A 15,868-nucleotide genomic window follows, 5' to 3' on the forward strand; every position below is an offset into this window, starting at 1 on the left:
AAGCCAAGATGCTTTGCCATGTTCCTTCCTCTTTTTGATAATCATACCAATACTGTCTGGCACTTGCCTTGTGCAGACTCATCTTGCAATTACACTCAATGCTGTTCGCTGGGAGGCTGAAAGCTCCAGCTGCAGAGAGGCTGCACAGACCAGCTGCTTGCCAGGAGCAGAAACCTTGGAAAATTAAGTAGGGAATGTAATTAATGATGCCTGTTCCTTTGACCAGGAGAACACTTGGACCCAAGATATGAAGCAGCAATTACTGAAGTGCACTTACAGAACTGTGGAAAGGAGCTCTAATGTAATAATGAGCAACAATATTCTACAAACTGGGTATATGTGATACATCATTCAAATGATTACTCACACTGATCACAGGCAAACAGAGGCAGAGATATCACACGCTCAAGGAAACAGTGCCAATCTGGCAGAAAAATAATAATAAAAGAAAAAAGCCAAACAAAACACTTCTAATGAGAAAGGAGACTTATATCTGAAGATGACTGGGCTTCCCAGGACACTCTACCTTCACAAAAATAACGGCTCTATCTGCATTGCCAAATCCCAGAGATGCTAGAACTAGGCAGGTCTTGGCAGCAGATACTTTGTTTCATACTTTTATGATGCTTTAAAGATTATTGCCATTATTATCATATCTGCATTTTTTGGTGCCAATGAGGTCATAAAATGCCAGGCAATGGAAGTCATACCTTATCTTGACTTTATAGTTGCAAAATTTAACACAGAGCAGATACCAAGAAAAAGAAAACTCCCACTCCTCTACCAGCCAGTGGTATAATTGTCTTTTGTGTGCCTCAAAGTCTGGAAGGTACATGAGAAATACATCAGTATGACAAATATACCAGCAACTCAGGAATTAGAGTGCTCCAGGCAAGATGTGCCATTTATCAGCAAAGTCAGGATTACCGTGCTGGACTGAATTGTATAATTATGAGGAGAGAAAACACTTTCTAGAGGAGAAATCTCCAACTTGGAACTGGCAGAAGAGCACTAAGGCTGCTCACATCAAACTTTGCTTTTCCACTGCAAGAGCCATTCCACTAGAAATCCTTTCCCTTTTCTTGTGTCAATCAGCATTTCACCTGAGCAAGGTGAAAAAGGAAAGGTGTGGTTTCTGAGGAAGATGCTTAGGTTTCTCCAACTTGCTCTTGCAGTTTGGCATATGGTGGCAGCCTCCAAATCTTAAACAAAACTACCACAAAATCAGTGGTGGAAGCAATCAAACCTGCTCAGGATAGTGTTTGTGTGCAATGCTTTTCCTAAGCTGAAGTATAGACTACACCAATTTAAAGATCTGAGGTATTAAAAAAAAAAAAAAGTACAGTAAAATATCAAAACTAGTAGGAAAAAACACCTTCCACAAAGCAGTTAAACCTAGGCTGAGAGGCTGGGGGATTACTCAAACCACACTTGCAATGGCTTGGCAAGTTCCTGTGCAGTTGGTGGTTTGAGAAGGGTCCTTGCCAATCCTGGACACAAACCCACAGCAGGATGCCTCCACATCTGGCAGTATTTGCTATTGCTCTCCTGCCTCTGGCAGGGAAGGGAGGAAGGAATGGGGACTGGCACATTGCCAGGGTTCTTTAGCTGGCCTGAGATACAAAGGGGGAATGGCTTTCCATCTTCTCAGCCATCAGCTCCAGCTGAGAGCTGCACTCAAACAGCTTCATTTGCTGGCTTATCCCAACCCTGTAATACTGTAGCTGCCATTAGAGATTCATTTAGGCACTATTGCTATCAGTGTTATATTGCTTCCATAAGCACATCAGAAACCACACTAAACCATCAGTTTTAAAAACCAAGTTATTCAGAAAGGGAAAAACTCCAAACAAAAACAGCTAAACCCAGAAGAACTTTAATTTGTTAAGAGTCTGATAAACAAATCATGACAAAGGAGCATATTGTTCTATCACCACAGACTAGCTTTTCTTGGTGTCCCAGAGTGGAAATATCTTGACTTGCTAGTTAATCCAATTTTCCAATCTGTGTATTCAGAAGTGAAACAAAAAATAATATGGTAATTTTAAAAAATATAAAAAGAAAGAACATCTCTTTGGGCAGGGCAATAAGGGTGAATTACTTCTAGCTTGCTCAAGGTAAAACGCTCTCAACTCTAGAGAAAGTATTGAGTGACACAATATTCTGGAACAGTGCATTAATAGAGAAAGTGGTGATTTACAGTACTTGAGAAAGAGGAAGACAGAGTGGAAGCAAGACCTAGTTGGCACAGTTTGTCATTTTACCTTTCCACTTTTTCACACTTGGGCTGGTGCCTCTCTGAGAAGAGACAAAATAAAGATATTTCTGATCTGCAGTGTTGCAGAGTTTTTCACCAAATCTCCAAACAAATCATAAAACAAATCTCAATGGCCACAGATTCTTTCAAAGTGCACCTGTAAAATATTAAACAATGATCCTTACAAAGGTCCACTTGTTAACATACGCAGACCCTCCTATAAAGCCTCAAGTTGGTAAGATTAAGTCAAAGACCTCTTTCAAAGTTAGCATTCATAAAATCTGGGTGTATTTTACAGGTTTTATATCCAATGAGATCATTTCTTGTTTTCCTCTGTTCCAAAGCGCACAAGACTCAGGCCAAATTCCATCCTCATTTAAATCCAAACTGGTTGGTTTCAGGTGGGAATAAAGCTCAGGTCAGAACTGGATCTACTCCTCTATTTCCTGAATGAAAGAGACATGATCTCATCAGGGCATTAAAGATCCTCTATAAGATGAGTCTGCACGTGTTAAACACAAAGCTAGTGTGCACAAAACTAAACACATCCTACATGAGTCCTCACAGAAAGGGCAATACCCTACTCACCATAAAAATGGAAGGAAACAAGTGGTACAAACAGCCAATAGGTTAGGTAATTTGACAAAATTTGCTGATGTTGAAAAAAATGCCTTTTGCTCCCAAGAAGTACTAGGCAGACTCAGTTTGGCCAGAAAACATTTACCATGATGATTTAGGCATGCAAGAGAGGTGGAGAGGAATTTTTTACAAGGGCACAGATCTATAGGACGTGGGGTAATGGATAAAACTTTAAGAAGTCTGGACTGGACACAAGACCAAACTCTTCACTATGAGGGTGATGAGGCACAGGAACAGGTGCCAGCAGAGAAGCAGTGGATGCCCCACTTCTGGAAGTGTGCAAGGTCAGACTGGATAGGACTTGGTCTAGTGGAAAGTATCCCTTCCTCACAGGGATAGGAACTGGATGGTCTTTAAGGCCCTTCCAATCCAAACCATCCTATGATTCAAACTTGAAAGCTACAATTGCCAAAATTTAATGTACTTTGTACATCCATTTCAAAGGTTTGCAGCAAGTTGTATTTTTAAAGTCTTATTTCAGCATTTCACAAGGAAGTTTTTCTACCAGAAAGTATCTGATATAATTCTTCTTTATATACAGAAAGTTAATATTCAAAGGCAAACAAGTCAGTTTTGTAAGAGAGAAACTCACACTGAGCAATAACAACCCCTTCAATGAAAGGGACTGCAATGGATTATTTTTTAAAATAAAAATTAAAGAAAAATACTAAATCCTCTAATAATTGAATCAAGATCAGTATTTAAATTTTTAAAACTCCATTTTTGCTTAGCTAAGCCCCTTCTTCAACAAGATTTAGCTACTTAAATAAGTACAGCTAATTTTTGCTTCAGATAATGCTGAATCACATTTGTTTTTAACTATAAGCTAAATTGAGTTTATTCCATTTAAAAAGAATATACATCTTGACTACATTTTTTCTTCATATTAAGTGTCACGTGCACTGTTAGTTTCACGTGACACTCAGTCTCAGAGCAACACAGACTGACACGGCCATCCCCCCTCCAAAGAAATGAGCGTCTGTATGTGGAGCTGCAGAATGGACACAGCCAAGAGCTGGCCAGAGCACACAGGTTTTTAAGGCACATGCAGAGGAAATGAAGGTCTCTACAGCTCATGGCTCTGCACAGATTAATTCTCACTCTTAACCAGACTACAGATGCACATTAATGCTTTTGCTGCTGTACCAATAAGCATCAGTATGGAGAGTCATTATGCCTAATTCCAGAGCTCAGCACAGTTATTTGTCAGATACTCTGGGTTAGCACCATTCTGTTTATTCAATCACACTATAATAAGAAAGATCTTCAGTACAATTGACTGGGCATTTATTTTGGACTTACCATCTCTCACAGACCCAAATGAATACAGACTAAGTACTGAAACCACTGAAGATACACTAATTCTTTGGAGTATTTCTGCTGATGCACAAAATTACTTCTGACTGCAAGAAACAGGGTAGGTTATTTCCTAGCGGATCAATTCTGGGATGACAGCTCCCCTTGATCACCTTTTCAGCTTCCACTGGAAGCTCCTATTTCTCCCCAGTGAGAAAAATGCAGTGCCTAGGACCTTGCATGCAACCTTTGGGCTAATACCAGCCAGGGTGAGTACTGCTCTTAGTGTTATATTTGATCAGCAAGAACTCCCATAACTGTTTGATCCTGCTTCTTTAATGTGATATCCTACTCTGTGGCAAGAAGTTAAGCACTACTGATAACATTTCTAGACAGAGATTAGAAACGGCCTTCGTATTTTGTGGCTTCCTTTCTCAGCTTCGGTCTTTCTGCATCCCAATTTTTTTGGCTCCCCTTGGCTTTTCCCCACTTTCACCATTAGGGTGAGGGTCTGTGTTTTTCCCCTACTATTTTTCCAGGTCTGAATCATCGAATTTCTCAGTGTGGTGCCCCGTTATAGCTTTATCAGTTAAAGGTACAAACACATTTTATACACAGCAATCCACACAAATTCTCTATAACACAAGAACATTATTCATGCTTATTTTATTTCTACTCAAAAGCATTTTATTTCTACTCTAATACAATGCTACACAAACCTGATAAGAATAAAGCCCAATTACTGTAACAGGACAACACACTCAGAATTAAAGAGCAAGGCTGATAAGCAGCCAGATAACACACTAATGAGTAAAATTCCTGTAGTCTATTAAATGGCTAATGAAGGTATCCAAGACACCTGTAGCATTTTATAAAGGAAAATATAAAAAGGCCCAAATACAGCATTTGAAAAAATACACAAACTCATGGTATATTAATTTGTCCACTTTGAATGTGGATAAACAAATTAGCCAAAAAATAATCTTTTGGTGATACAGGTCTTACCTGGTTATATAAAACTACATAATGGAAATTGGCCAACATAAGTACAAAAGAGGCAACAGGTGAAGACTGCTGAACACTCAGATGCCACTGCATGTATGAACTATTTATTCACCAAAACACATTATTGTACTTGACCTTCATCTGTCCTGACTGAACAGGTGCCTCTGCTAAGTGGAGCAAGGCTGAGCCTTGGGAAAGGCATGGAAAGACTCTGGAGCAGCAGTTGTAGTCACAGGCAAGAATGTCCTCCCAGAACTGTATTTTTAAGTAATACTGGTGCTGCAAATAGTTAATGCAGTGGGAGACAAAGACCCTGGAAAAAATAAACAATACCAGCACTCCCGCTGCTCTGATTTCTCCACAGAGTTGATTTGGACATGAAGACAGCAGTGAGAGGAGCGAGGCAAATGCAGACCAAAGCTGAGAGGTGTATGTGACACAAAACTAATGACCACAAAGAACACCTGTAGGACAGCTTACATTAACAATATTATCCACCTTTACAAATATCCTGAGGATTATAAAGTTTGCATCTTCTACTCTGAAGATTTGTTTCTCTACCTAACAGTGATAGTTGTGCTTATTTCTTCCTGCTAGGTAAACAACAAGGAGCAATAGGGCAAAAGTCAATCATGATGAACCTTACAAAAAGACTTGCGATAAATGACAGCAGTTAAGGCCACTGGAAAATAACTATGTTGGGATGCTCTCTAGCTCCCCACCCAGCTTGCCCTCATGAGGTGTGGTGAAAAACATCCATCCCAGTAACAGCATGAGAAAGACAAGCAGAGCTTTTCTTCTAAAACTAGGCAGAGCAGCCAGTAGGCAAAAGCATCACAGAACACAAGTTTGTTTTTCCTCTGTGACCTTGGGCATGTCATTTGTGTGTGTCTGACTTTTTCTCCTCTGCAAAAATGGAGATAACTACACAAGAGCTCTTTAAAATTCACTAACTCTTGAAGGCTGTCAAGCACTAGACTGAGCCAGCAACAAGTACAAGAGAAGAAGCCTGGCAGGCTGATGCTCTTGTAGCGGGGCCTTTTGCTGCAGGACAAGAGGTAAAGTCTTCAAGCTGTAAGAGGGAAGATTTAGACTGCATTATAGAGAAGATACTTTTTGCAATTACAGTGAGACACTGAAACAGACTGGCCAGAGGTGATAGAAGCCCCATCCCTGGAAACATGCAAGGTCAGACTGGACATGGCTCCTAGCAACCTGCTCTAGTTGAAGATACCCCTGCTCATTGAAAGGGAGTTGGACTAGATGACCTTTAAAGGTCCTTTCCAACACAAACCATTCAATGGTACTTTAAGCCGTAATTTCATTGCCCTTGGTGTTTTCTCTTCTTGCCACCGTAAGATAAAGATCTGCTACTGATTTAATCACCAGAAAAAGGAAAGTCAGTTTAACAGGCAGTAGTTTAATACCTTGAGAGAGCTTAAATAAAAACTTCCCAATAATGAACCACTGACTCGGGTCTAGTAACCTCATACTTTGATCTCAACAGGGTAAACGAAGAGCGAGGCTGCTACATGCTGGCCTTATCAATTTGTCTTCCCTTTCAAAGGTCTGCATTTAGGCCTCAAACACTCACAAAGAGGACATTTGTGCTACAAAATACAACCAGTATTGCTGTTTTAGACATGCCAAGTTGAGATTCCCGTGCCTGTCAGTGTTAGAGACAGAGATATTTTATTAAGTCAACAGCTGCAGCCAGAAGAGAGGGCAGTCACACCAGGGTTCCCTCCCCTGGCAGCACATCCCTCTGTTCCCCCGCCAGCCTCCAGGCTTCGTCAGGAGTGCCCACAGAACAGCACAACCCAGGGTCCCATGAGGTCTCCTGTGTGCCCTCTTCCACAAGGGCAATGGGAACCACTCAAAGCTGCTTTTGGAGCCACTGCCAAAATCCTCACCTCATTGAGTCAAACGGGAATTTGTCAATGACTCCCACAAGTCTCAACTTCACCCTTTGCTGAGACTATGAAGTGTAAGCAGCCTTGACTCGCTTCCAACACCACAATGATATTTGGAGGCTGCAGGAACATGCACATATTCATTGTCCTCTGTCACTCAAATGGCATCAATCTGCCCTTCTCTTTCAGAACAATTTCCAGAAGCAGGATATTTTTTAATTTCATGTTGAATTATACTATAAAATAAGCCCTTGTATTTACTTTTATAGTTATTATTCATGCTATTTCATGACATAGGTCAATGATAACACTAAATACAATGCATTGTACTAAGCCATGTCACAAGCTTTATAAACATAATGACATGTCAGATTAAGGCACACAAATATTCTCATTTTTAAGGGTGACTACTGGTACTTGGAATTCATGAAACTTCTTACTTTATTTTCTAGGTCAAAATATTTCCTTTTCCCCTTCATAAGATGACTTATTGTTATTTTCCAGATCAAACTATTTCTAAACTGAAGAACAGCTGCTTCCAATATCTTTGAGCTTCTACTATTAAACCAAAACAGCCTTTTTCAACTATGGGATCATTCAGGGACTACAATTACTCAGAAATAATGCAAACCCTATATGTTTTGGCTATATATAAAAGCACATTCCATTTCAAACTAAAGTGCTCTGTTAATCAATTTAAAGTTTCAAGTGCCTTCTCATATACTTAATTTCAAGAAAAATTCTAATATAACTTTTTTCTTTCTGTCTATGGAAAGAAAACATAATAACATGTTGCAACTTCTAACACAAAAATGTTTCCATGTAAATCAGCTCCATGTCTAAGATAAGAAATTAAGACATTGAAAGAATCCAGTTTATTAGAAAAAGATAGTTTAAATTTTGATTTAATAACTTGGAACTTGTAAAAGTTGTTTATCATTTTACCTCCACAGCAGAAAAGTTGCTAAAAGTTTCAAGTTTCTATGCGACTACTTTTCCAATACTTTCAGGTTTTGATTTATTATTATCCAAGAACAAGCTTCTAATATCAGATTTTTTCCAATAATGCTGCAGTCACCAGGAGGAACATTTTACAGAAGGGAGTCAGAGCAGAGCAGTGCCAGGGAGAGACCAAGAGTACCTGCTCAGACCAGAGCCATGCTCTGGCCACTAACACATTTTCCATAAGCAAAGGAATTTCCAGAGCAAATAAGTTACTCACTGGACTTACAAGTTCTCCCACTGCAGACAATCATTTCCTTTGCATAAGGTAGCTCATCACTCTCAATACCAAATGACATTCTGTAACCAGCTTCCCAACCAAAATATTGGCATGAGAATTTACTCACATTGCTTTCCATGCAGCTTCAACAACACTCCCCTGGTGTTCCCAGGAAACCAGCTCCCTTGGGAAAAGGAGCTGGATGGAATAGAAAAGTCCAAGCTCCTTTGCTCACTGTAGGCTGCAGCTCCCCTTGGATTTTTTTTTACTTGCTCCAGCAATACCAAGAGAAGGATAAATAATTCCTGACTTGCAAACCTAGCTAATTGAAGCCCTACACATCTATTTTGACTAAGTAGAAGAGCACAGGCCTTCTCCTGGCCTCCTAAGTGCAGAACAGTCTTGTGAAGAGTGAAGAAATCACTGCCTAGGGAATGAGAAACCATTACGATTTTGTGGGCAAAATAACACATAGACAGAACTTTGCTGAAGTTGAATTATACACATCAGACCATGGCTTCATCTGGGGCTTCTCTCATTATTTGGGACAACCCAGGGAAAAGATCAGGGCAGAGGACTGAAGGCTGAGCAGCATGCACAACAGGAAGAAACAGAACACTAAGAGGAGGAGTGGTTTCAGCCAAAGCTGAAGCAGAACCAGCCTCCTTCTCTAGGCCAGACACAAGCATTGCCAAGCACAGCACCCAACCACAGCCATCAACAGCCATAGAGGACAGCCCTGCTGTGGAGACACCCTGCAGCTCCCACTGCCCAGCCCCAGGGGAAAGCAGCCATACTGCTCCCAAACATACTCTACAACCACTCACACTGTGACCCGCACATGGCTTACTCTGCAGTAAATCCTCATCAGCATTTACTCTGAGGAATTAAAGGATTACTTCACTAGAACTGCCTGAAATAAATACCCTGAAGACAACTTCTTTAATAGTTTACTAAATGAACAAGCCCAGTTTAGTTGATGCATCCCTAAGAGCTGAACAAGATTAAGCAGTGGCCTCCTGTTGCCCTCTCCCAATGCCCATCAACCTCACCCCAGCATAGGCCAGAAGAGGCACCAGGCTAATCCTGCACCTCAGGTCCTCTGCCAGACCCCTCACCTGCCTTCCCACTGGGGCAGCACCCAACTTGTCTCTCCTGCTTTTGAGCACCAAGAGCTCGCTTCAGCCAGCACCAGCCCTACGAGCCAGGCTGCACATATCTCTGTCACTACAGGGCTGATCCCATAGCCCTTTACTGCTGCAAGCAAACCTGCCAAGCCTTCATCTGTAACAGGAGCCAGACAGCCCAGAACTAAGAAGCGTGCAAGGAGGCACACAAAAGGTTGGGCACTTGTAGTCCAAGTGCTATGAACACACAATGAATCTTCATTAATCTAAGATTCATTGCTCATTTGTTTTTTTTCACATCCAAACAATTATGTGAAGCCTGAGAAAGTTCTAAGCATTACTTTTCCTTTAAATCAAGCATGGCTTATGTCCAAGTACTTCTAGAACATCAGCTGAAAGCCCAACCAATCCAGCCTCTAGACTGCAGATATTCAGCCCCATTACATTATAGAGATTCCCTAGTTCCACAGTTTGTGTCACATTCAAGCAACACCAAAGAGAAGATCAGTGGTGAGATGTTACAATTTTTTTTTAAGGAAAAGTGAATCTAGCCAACCTCTCACCTCCTTTGTTATCTGAAATGCACTTGTCCAGAAAGAGAAACCAATGCATCCAGTGGAAACACCTCAGCTGGGAATACATTATTAAAATCCAGTTATTAGTGATCCCCTGTCCTTTTAACAATATTTTCTCAATTTCATGACATAAGCTTCAGACAAGACCACAGTAACTCAGATGACCACTCAATACCAGACAAATGCCTTCAGGCATTCATTCCTAGATATATACAGAAGCTGAAGAAGGCAGAAAAGGAATGTCCTTCCCAAAGGAGTTTTCTGCATTTTAAGCATGGAGACCCCTGCATCACTGGCCTCATCCTTCCCATCTATTTTTCTTGCCTGGAAGGACAGAAGCTCCATGCTCATGTTTATTCCAGGCCAGGTGTCAGCACAGGTGCACCTAAAGTTAAGATCGCCAAGCTCCAATTAATGTTACTTACTCTTACCAATGGAAATACACAAACTTCCCAGCTGCTGTAATTTAGCACAGGAAGGTTGTGACTTACAGCTTGAGCTGATGCCAGGAACCAAGGAAATACCCAGGCTCTCCAGGGATTCCATTTTGGCTGCTTCAGACAATGATCAAGCCCTGGACTAAGCCCTGTGCCAGTTGTTACCAACAACCACCATCAACCCAGCCACAGCTACATCAAGCATCTCCACCAAAGCCCAGTGAAAACAAAAGGAGAAACCCACACACTCTCCCTCACTATAAGGGAAGTCTCTTTCTGGAGCCTTAAGAAAACCACAGGAACTCTAATGAATTTAGTGGTACTCTCTTCCATTTGCACCATAATGACAGTGTCCATATACTCACACAAATATAAAAACTTTGGCTAGTCTGCTTCTTTCTACAATCATCAGGACCTGTGTTATGGAAAAGAATTTTGGAATACAGGGTAATAAGAACAAAACATTAACAGCACAACTGCAGGCACTTTTCCTGCAGCTACAGTCTTTTTTTTTGGTATTTATTTTTGGGTTGTTCCATCAATATACCTTCCAGCCAGTATAATATATCCCCATAGTCTTCATATAAATTTAAATTAAGAGGAAAAAAATAATTCCCAATCATTTGCAGTAACAGGAGCAAACATTTCATCTCCCTTACCAGGCTTTCACACAGACTACATGGAAGCAAAACTGTGAGGAGCCTATTTCATCTACTTTGCAATTTTGAAACAAGAGGAGTTTTGGCATCTGCTGCTAACAGCTCAAGTTCACAATCATTTGCAGTCCGCCTTGAGAAGTGTCAGGCAGTAGCTACAACAATGTTTTGTGGGATCTCAGAGATTTCAGTACAGGTTATGTATCCATACTTTCATCACTTTTTATGAAGTGTTCTAAGTGTTAATAATGAAATCGGCCAGAGTCTATTAAATACTGACTGAAGTGACAGCTCTGCTATATTATTACAGTGTTTGCACAGCAATCATTCCACAGGTTAAGTTATTTTAGGATGAGTGGTGTTTAAATTAAATATAGTCCCCTGTGTTCTTGTTTCATTTAAAGTCTACCACAGACTGCCTGCTTCAACGTTGTGCAGAGCCAGTAAGTTTTGCTGAGTCTCGTTTGTTTGTTTTGCTTGTACCCCTTAGTATTCTTTTTGCCAGTCAAGATGAGGAATTTGAAAGAGTCCTACTGTAATATTTCACAGGCTTGTGTAGCACAAACCAGCACAGAGCATGAATGATGGTGGAAACCAGGCTTAAATAATTTAACCCAAAGAGCACGCACAAACTCTGCACACCATCTTAGCCAATCTAAGTTTCCAACTTTTTCTATAAAAGTCAGTACCACATTTGGCCAAAGTGAACAAGGACAGTAAATCCCAGGTCTCTTCCATCCAGGTCTTTCTCGATAAGCACAGATAACAGAGACACTGTATTTAAGTCAGAAAAAACCAGCTTCCACCTTTGCTATGCTGTTAACATGGCTGTACACAAGTACTTACCGACTCAAGAGCATTTTTCAGAGGCATATTATCTCCTTCAGACAATTTATGGCATTAATAAGATTTAACTAATAGCTTTCCTGAAAAGTGAGCACACTGCAATAGTTGTAATCCACCTATTTCTCAACAGGGAAGTAGTTTGAGTTGTAGTTTATACTCCACTTTCCCCAGTGGGTTGAAAACCTATAACAAACATTAGCATTATATCCATTATTAATACTTACTCAAGCACATTTTAATAAATACCATGTACATATGCATGTAAGTACACACTCTACATCAGCCTTTGAATGCTCATGGCAAGGTATTTCCCAGAGCATGTACTGCTCCTACTATAGCACCAAGAACATTTACTGTTAGCTGAGAGACAGTCCAATTTGTAGGAGTAGAAAAAGTAGAGACCAGCATTGTGAGGCTGCAGAAGAACAAAGATGGAAAAAAGGCAATAAGTTAGATGGAGGGTTGAAGGATGGTCCACTATCAAAAGCATTGTTTATGAATAAGCACAGACCACAGTGGGTGAGGAGGTCACATTCAGTCACAGGGCTTATCTCAATTTTAACATGAAATAACTGTACTAAGGCTGGGGTGGATGAGGGAGAGAAAAGAAGCAGGATACACTAATAATAATTTTTATTACTGTGAGAGCTATAACAAGACCCCATGGAAACAGTAAAAATGGGGTTTTTAACCTCTCCCTAACATCTGAAGATACTCCAGCAGGGCAGGGACCAGTGCATTCAACTCCACAAAAGTTCAAGCTAGTCAAACCTCCGGCACCAGTAGTTTTTCAGAAACAGGACACACCACAACCAAAATAATCCAATCCACACTCAGCACTATACCTTCATATCTACACAGTCCTGAAAAAAAAAAAAAAAAATCAAAACCAAGCACTTCAAAAGACATTTGCTTAGGAAACACTTGTAGTATCTTAATGCGCTTCAGCCCCTACTTCCTCAATCAAAGTTACTCATCACCCAGAGCCTGACAGCCTCAGTGACATAAAACCAGAATAACTTACCTGCCCATCCTGTGGAAAAGAGCCTACACAAAACTGAGGAGAGCCTGTGCTCCCTGCAGCTCCTGAACTACAGCCAAACCCCCCACCTGCCCCCAGGCACAGGGAAAAGCTCCTGGCTGTGCCTATCCCAACCAATCAGGCTCTGGCACAGCTCATTTGTTCATTGCAAACAGCTGGGCAGTGGGAACAACCCAGACAGCCCCAGCTGGGACCCAGGGCCAGACCCCACCAAAGGCAGGCACAGAGCCCACACCTGAAGCACCGCAATGCAATGGGGACTGTTATAGTCAGCTGGAAACAAGTGAACAAGCTGCAAGTGAACATAGCTGAAATGGGTAAAGCAAATGCTGTGTCATAAGTTTTACTGAGGGAATAATTTCAAAGTACATTCTGATTTTTTTTTTTTCCTTTTATGTCAAATTTCATTGTGCGAATCTCTAAAGCCACTTTGTGGAAAGGGCATGTGGATGTTCCTGAAGGAACAGAAGGCAGCAAGGAAGAGGCAGCCCAGGGAATGCTGGGTGAGGGACAACATACACAATCAGGAAGCTGAAAAATTTGTAGCATTTAATATATGTTAAATCACCTATTCTATGAAAAAGGTCAGTCCTCCAACTCAACACAAATAGTGGACTTTTATTCATCTCCTTTTTGAAACACTGAACTATGGAAAGCTGGGCTTCGAGCAGTTGGGCAAGAATGACATGAAATTATCAAAACAGCTACTTCACATTTACCTGAATCTGTATTTGCAGACTATTAAAGCCTTTGGAAATCATCTTTAAAAAAGATTTGTTTTCTGGATGCTCAAAGGAATGCCTTAGAAGGATTCTGTGGTTCTGAGCAGACAAGATGATCACTTCTAGAGCTAGAGTCACTTTAGCTGTCATGAGATGGAGGTTTCAAATCCCCATATAACTGAAAATCTTGATACACACATGTTCCCAAAGTTTGCCATGTTATAAACACTGCTGAACACAGTAGGCCCCCTCAGCTGAATATTATTTAAGTCATGTGTAGGTATTTGTAGGGTCAGGGGCCTGAGCAATAAAGAGCTCATGGGATATACTGTAATAAAAACTGGAACTAGCAAATTCTTGCTTGAGTAGCATTTATGAAGATTTATTGTAAATATATGTAAACATTAAGTAATAAATGTTGTAAAATATCAGAATGTTACAGGCTTTAGCTGCTCTGTGTGAAAACATTTTACCTGAGATAGCTTTTAAAATAGTCCATGAATATCCATGCTTTGCCATCTGCTTTCGAATTGAATGATCCCTCGAAAGCAGCAACATAAATATTTCCACAAATGAGTGATCTGTTCACATTATATCCCCTAATGCTATCTTATGGCAGAGCAAACAAATAACTCACATGTCACATCACTGCACACAGCAACAATAAGGTGCACTCTGACTGGGTTTTAGCACGTTACTAAGAACTGCATCACTGGTTGTCTCTGAGGATCTAACCTGGCTTTTTAGAGACATATTTCTTGACAGCCTGTCAAGAAAGGCTGAAGATGCACATTGAAGAAAGAATACCTTTAGCATCTCATTTTTTTTAGACATGATGAATTCTAATCTGGGCTGAGTCTCAAAAAGATCTGAACAAAAGGATGAATAGGAAGTAGCAAAAGAGGATTTACAATGATGGTTTTATAAAATGAAATCTTAAAGGCAGAATATGCAAAAGGAAATTTTTATGCATCAGTTATAAAATCTGCTAGTCTAGTCAATACTTTAAAATATAAGAAATTAATTTGCTATATTTATACAATTGTTAGATTTTCAAAATGCTCTCAACAGCTTCTTGGGAGACAATGAGCATTGTAGCAGCCAAGCAAACACACACACAAGGTTCACTGAAGTTCATTGACTGAAGAAAATATTTCCTGGTTGATGTTCACAAAACTCCAGGTCTCTGCTTGATCTTTCCAGCAAAGGATTCAGGCTGAAAAGGGGAAATTGGTATGCTTTTGGCATTCTTTTTTTCTACTTGGCATTGAGCAGGTCAGTGGGTCCAGAGGAGAGAGGTGCTGAGCGGTGTGGGGAGCATGTTCACCCTCCCTTCAAGCTTTTGCTCTCCAAAGCCCCACTGTCAATTAGGTTTGATGAAATCAGCAGCTTTGCCCTAGAAATGGGCTGGTTTGGGTGTCTACACAGAGGCAAGGGGAGCTTAAAATAGACCTTGCCCTTGGCATGGCAAGGCCAGGGAGGTTTTCCAAGGCTCTGTACCAGCCAAGTGCTGCGGCACTTGCTGAGTCTGCTCAATGTCTGCAGCTCCCTAGTGGGAAGCTCTGTGGAAAACCTTGTTGTTCCTTTTATTTTAAAGTAACCACAGAAGAAAGCCATGTGGTGGGGGAGTGATGTCAAATGCTAAAGGCAGATGAACAAACCCAGTCTGGTCTATGCTTGACACCACGTCACTTTGAGAGGTTTTTTTTAATTTCAAAAATGAATGATGTAAAACACTGCTTTAATAAGGCTCCTTTGTTTGTCAGAAATAAAACATAAAGCATTCAGAGACACAAGTGGGGAAATTATGAAGGAAGAGGAGTTAAAGTGTACTTAATGCAGTTTTCCTTATAGAAGCCATTCTTGTGAGAGATGGCCCGGTCTCCCTGCCCTCCTAAAAGGAAAGAAATAGTCCTGCAGGTGGACAGTAAACAAAACTTCAACTAGATCGATTGTTTCAGGAGACACACCCCATGCTGAAGTAGCTAACAGCACTGGCTGAATAACCTCAAAGCCGGTTTTTCCTGTGAGGAAAGACCTTTTCCTCTATGCTGCTGCTGGAGAGTATCCTCTGGAGCTAACTGTGCCTGGCAATTAGGAAGCTGACTTTAACATCACAGCATCTAATGTT

The 15,868-nt window shown here is 40.7% G+C and overlaps 1 long non-coding RNA gene across 2 annotated transcripts in view; it reads right to left on the reverse strand.

The window, feature by feature from the left end:
• The window catches only part of LOC120755188 (uncharacterized), a 40,806-nt gene extending 27,737 nt beyond the window's left edge, over window positions 1-13,069 (reverse strand). Inside the window, exons 1-3 of one of the 2 annotated variants that reach the window (XR_005701661.2) lie at window positions 12,998-13,069; window positions 11,974-12,156; window positions 10,837-10,886 (exon numbers count right to left, since the gene is read on the reverse strand). This is a non-coding gene — a long non-coding RNA (uncharacterized LOC120755188). The remainder of the gene's footprint in view (window positions 1-10,836; window positions 10,887-11,973; window positions 12,157-12,997) is intronic. The other variant, XR_005701660.2, reaches the window with a different exon arrangement.
• Window positions 13,070-15,868: the final 2,799 nt, after the last annotated feature.

Source organism: Hirundo rustica, chromosome 7 (genome assembly GCF_015227805.2).
Source record: "Hirundo rustica isolate bHirRus1 chromosome 7, bHirRus1.pri.v3, whole genome shotgun sequence".
NCBI classification, from domain to species: Eukaryota; Metazoa; Chordata; class Aves; order Passeriformes; family Hirundinidae; genus Hirundo; species Hirundo rustica.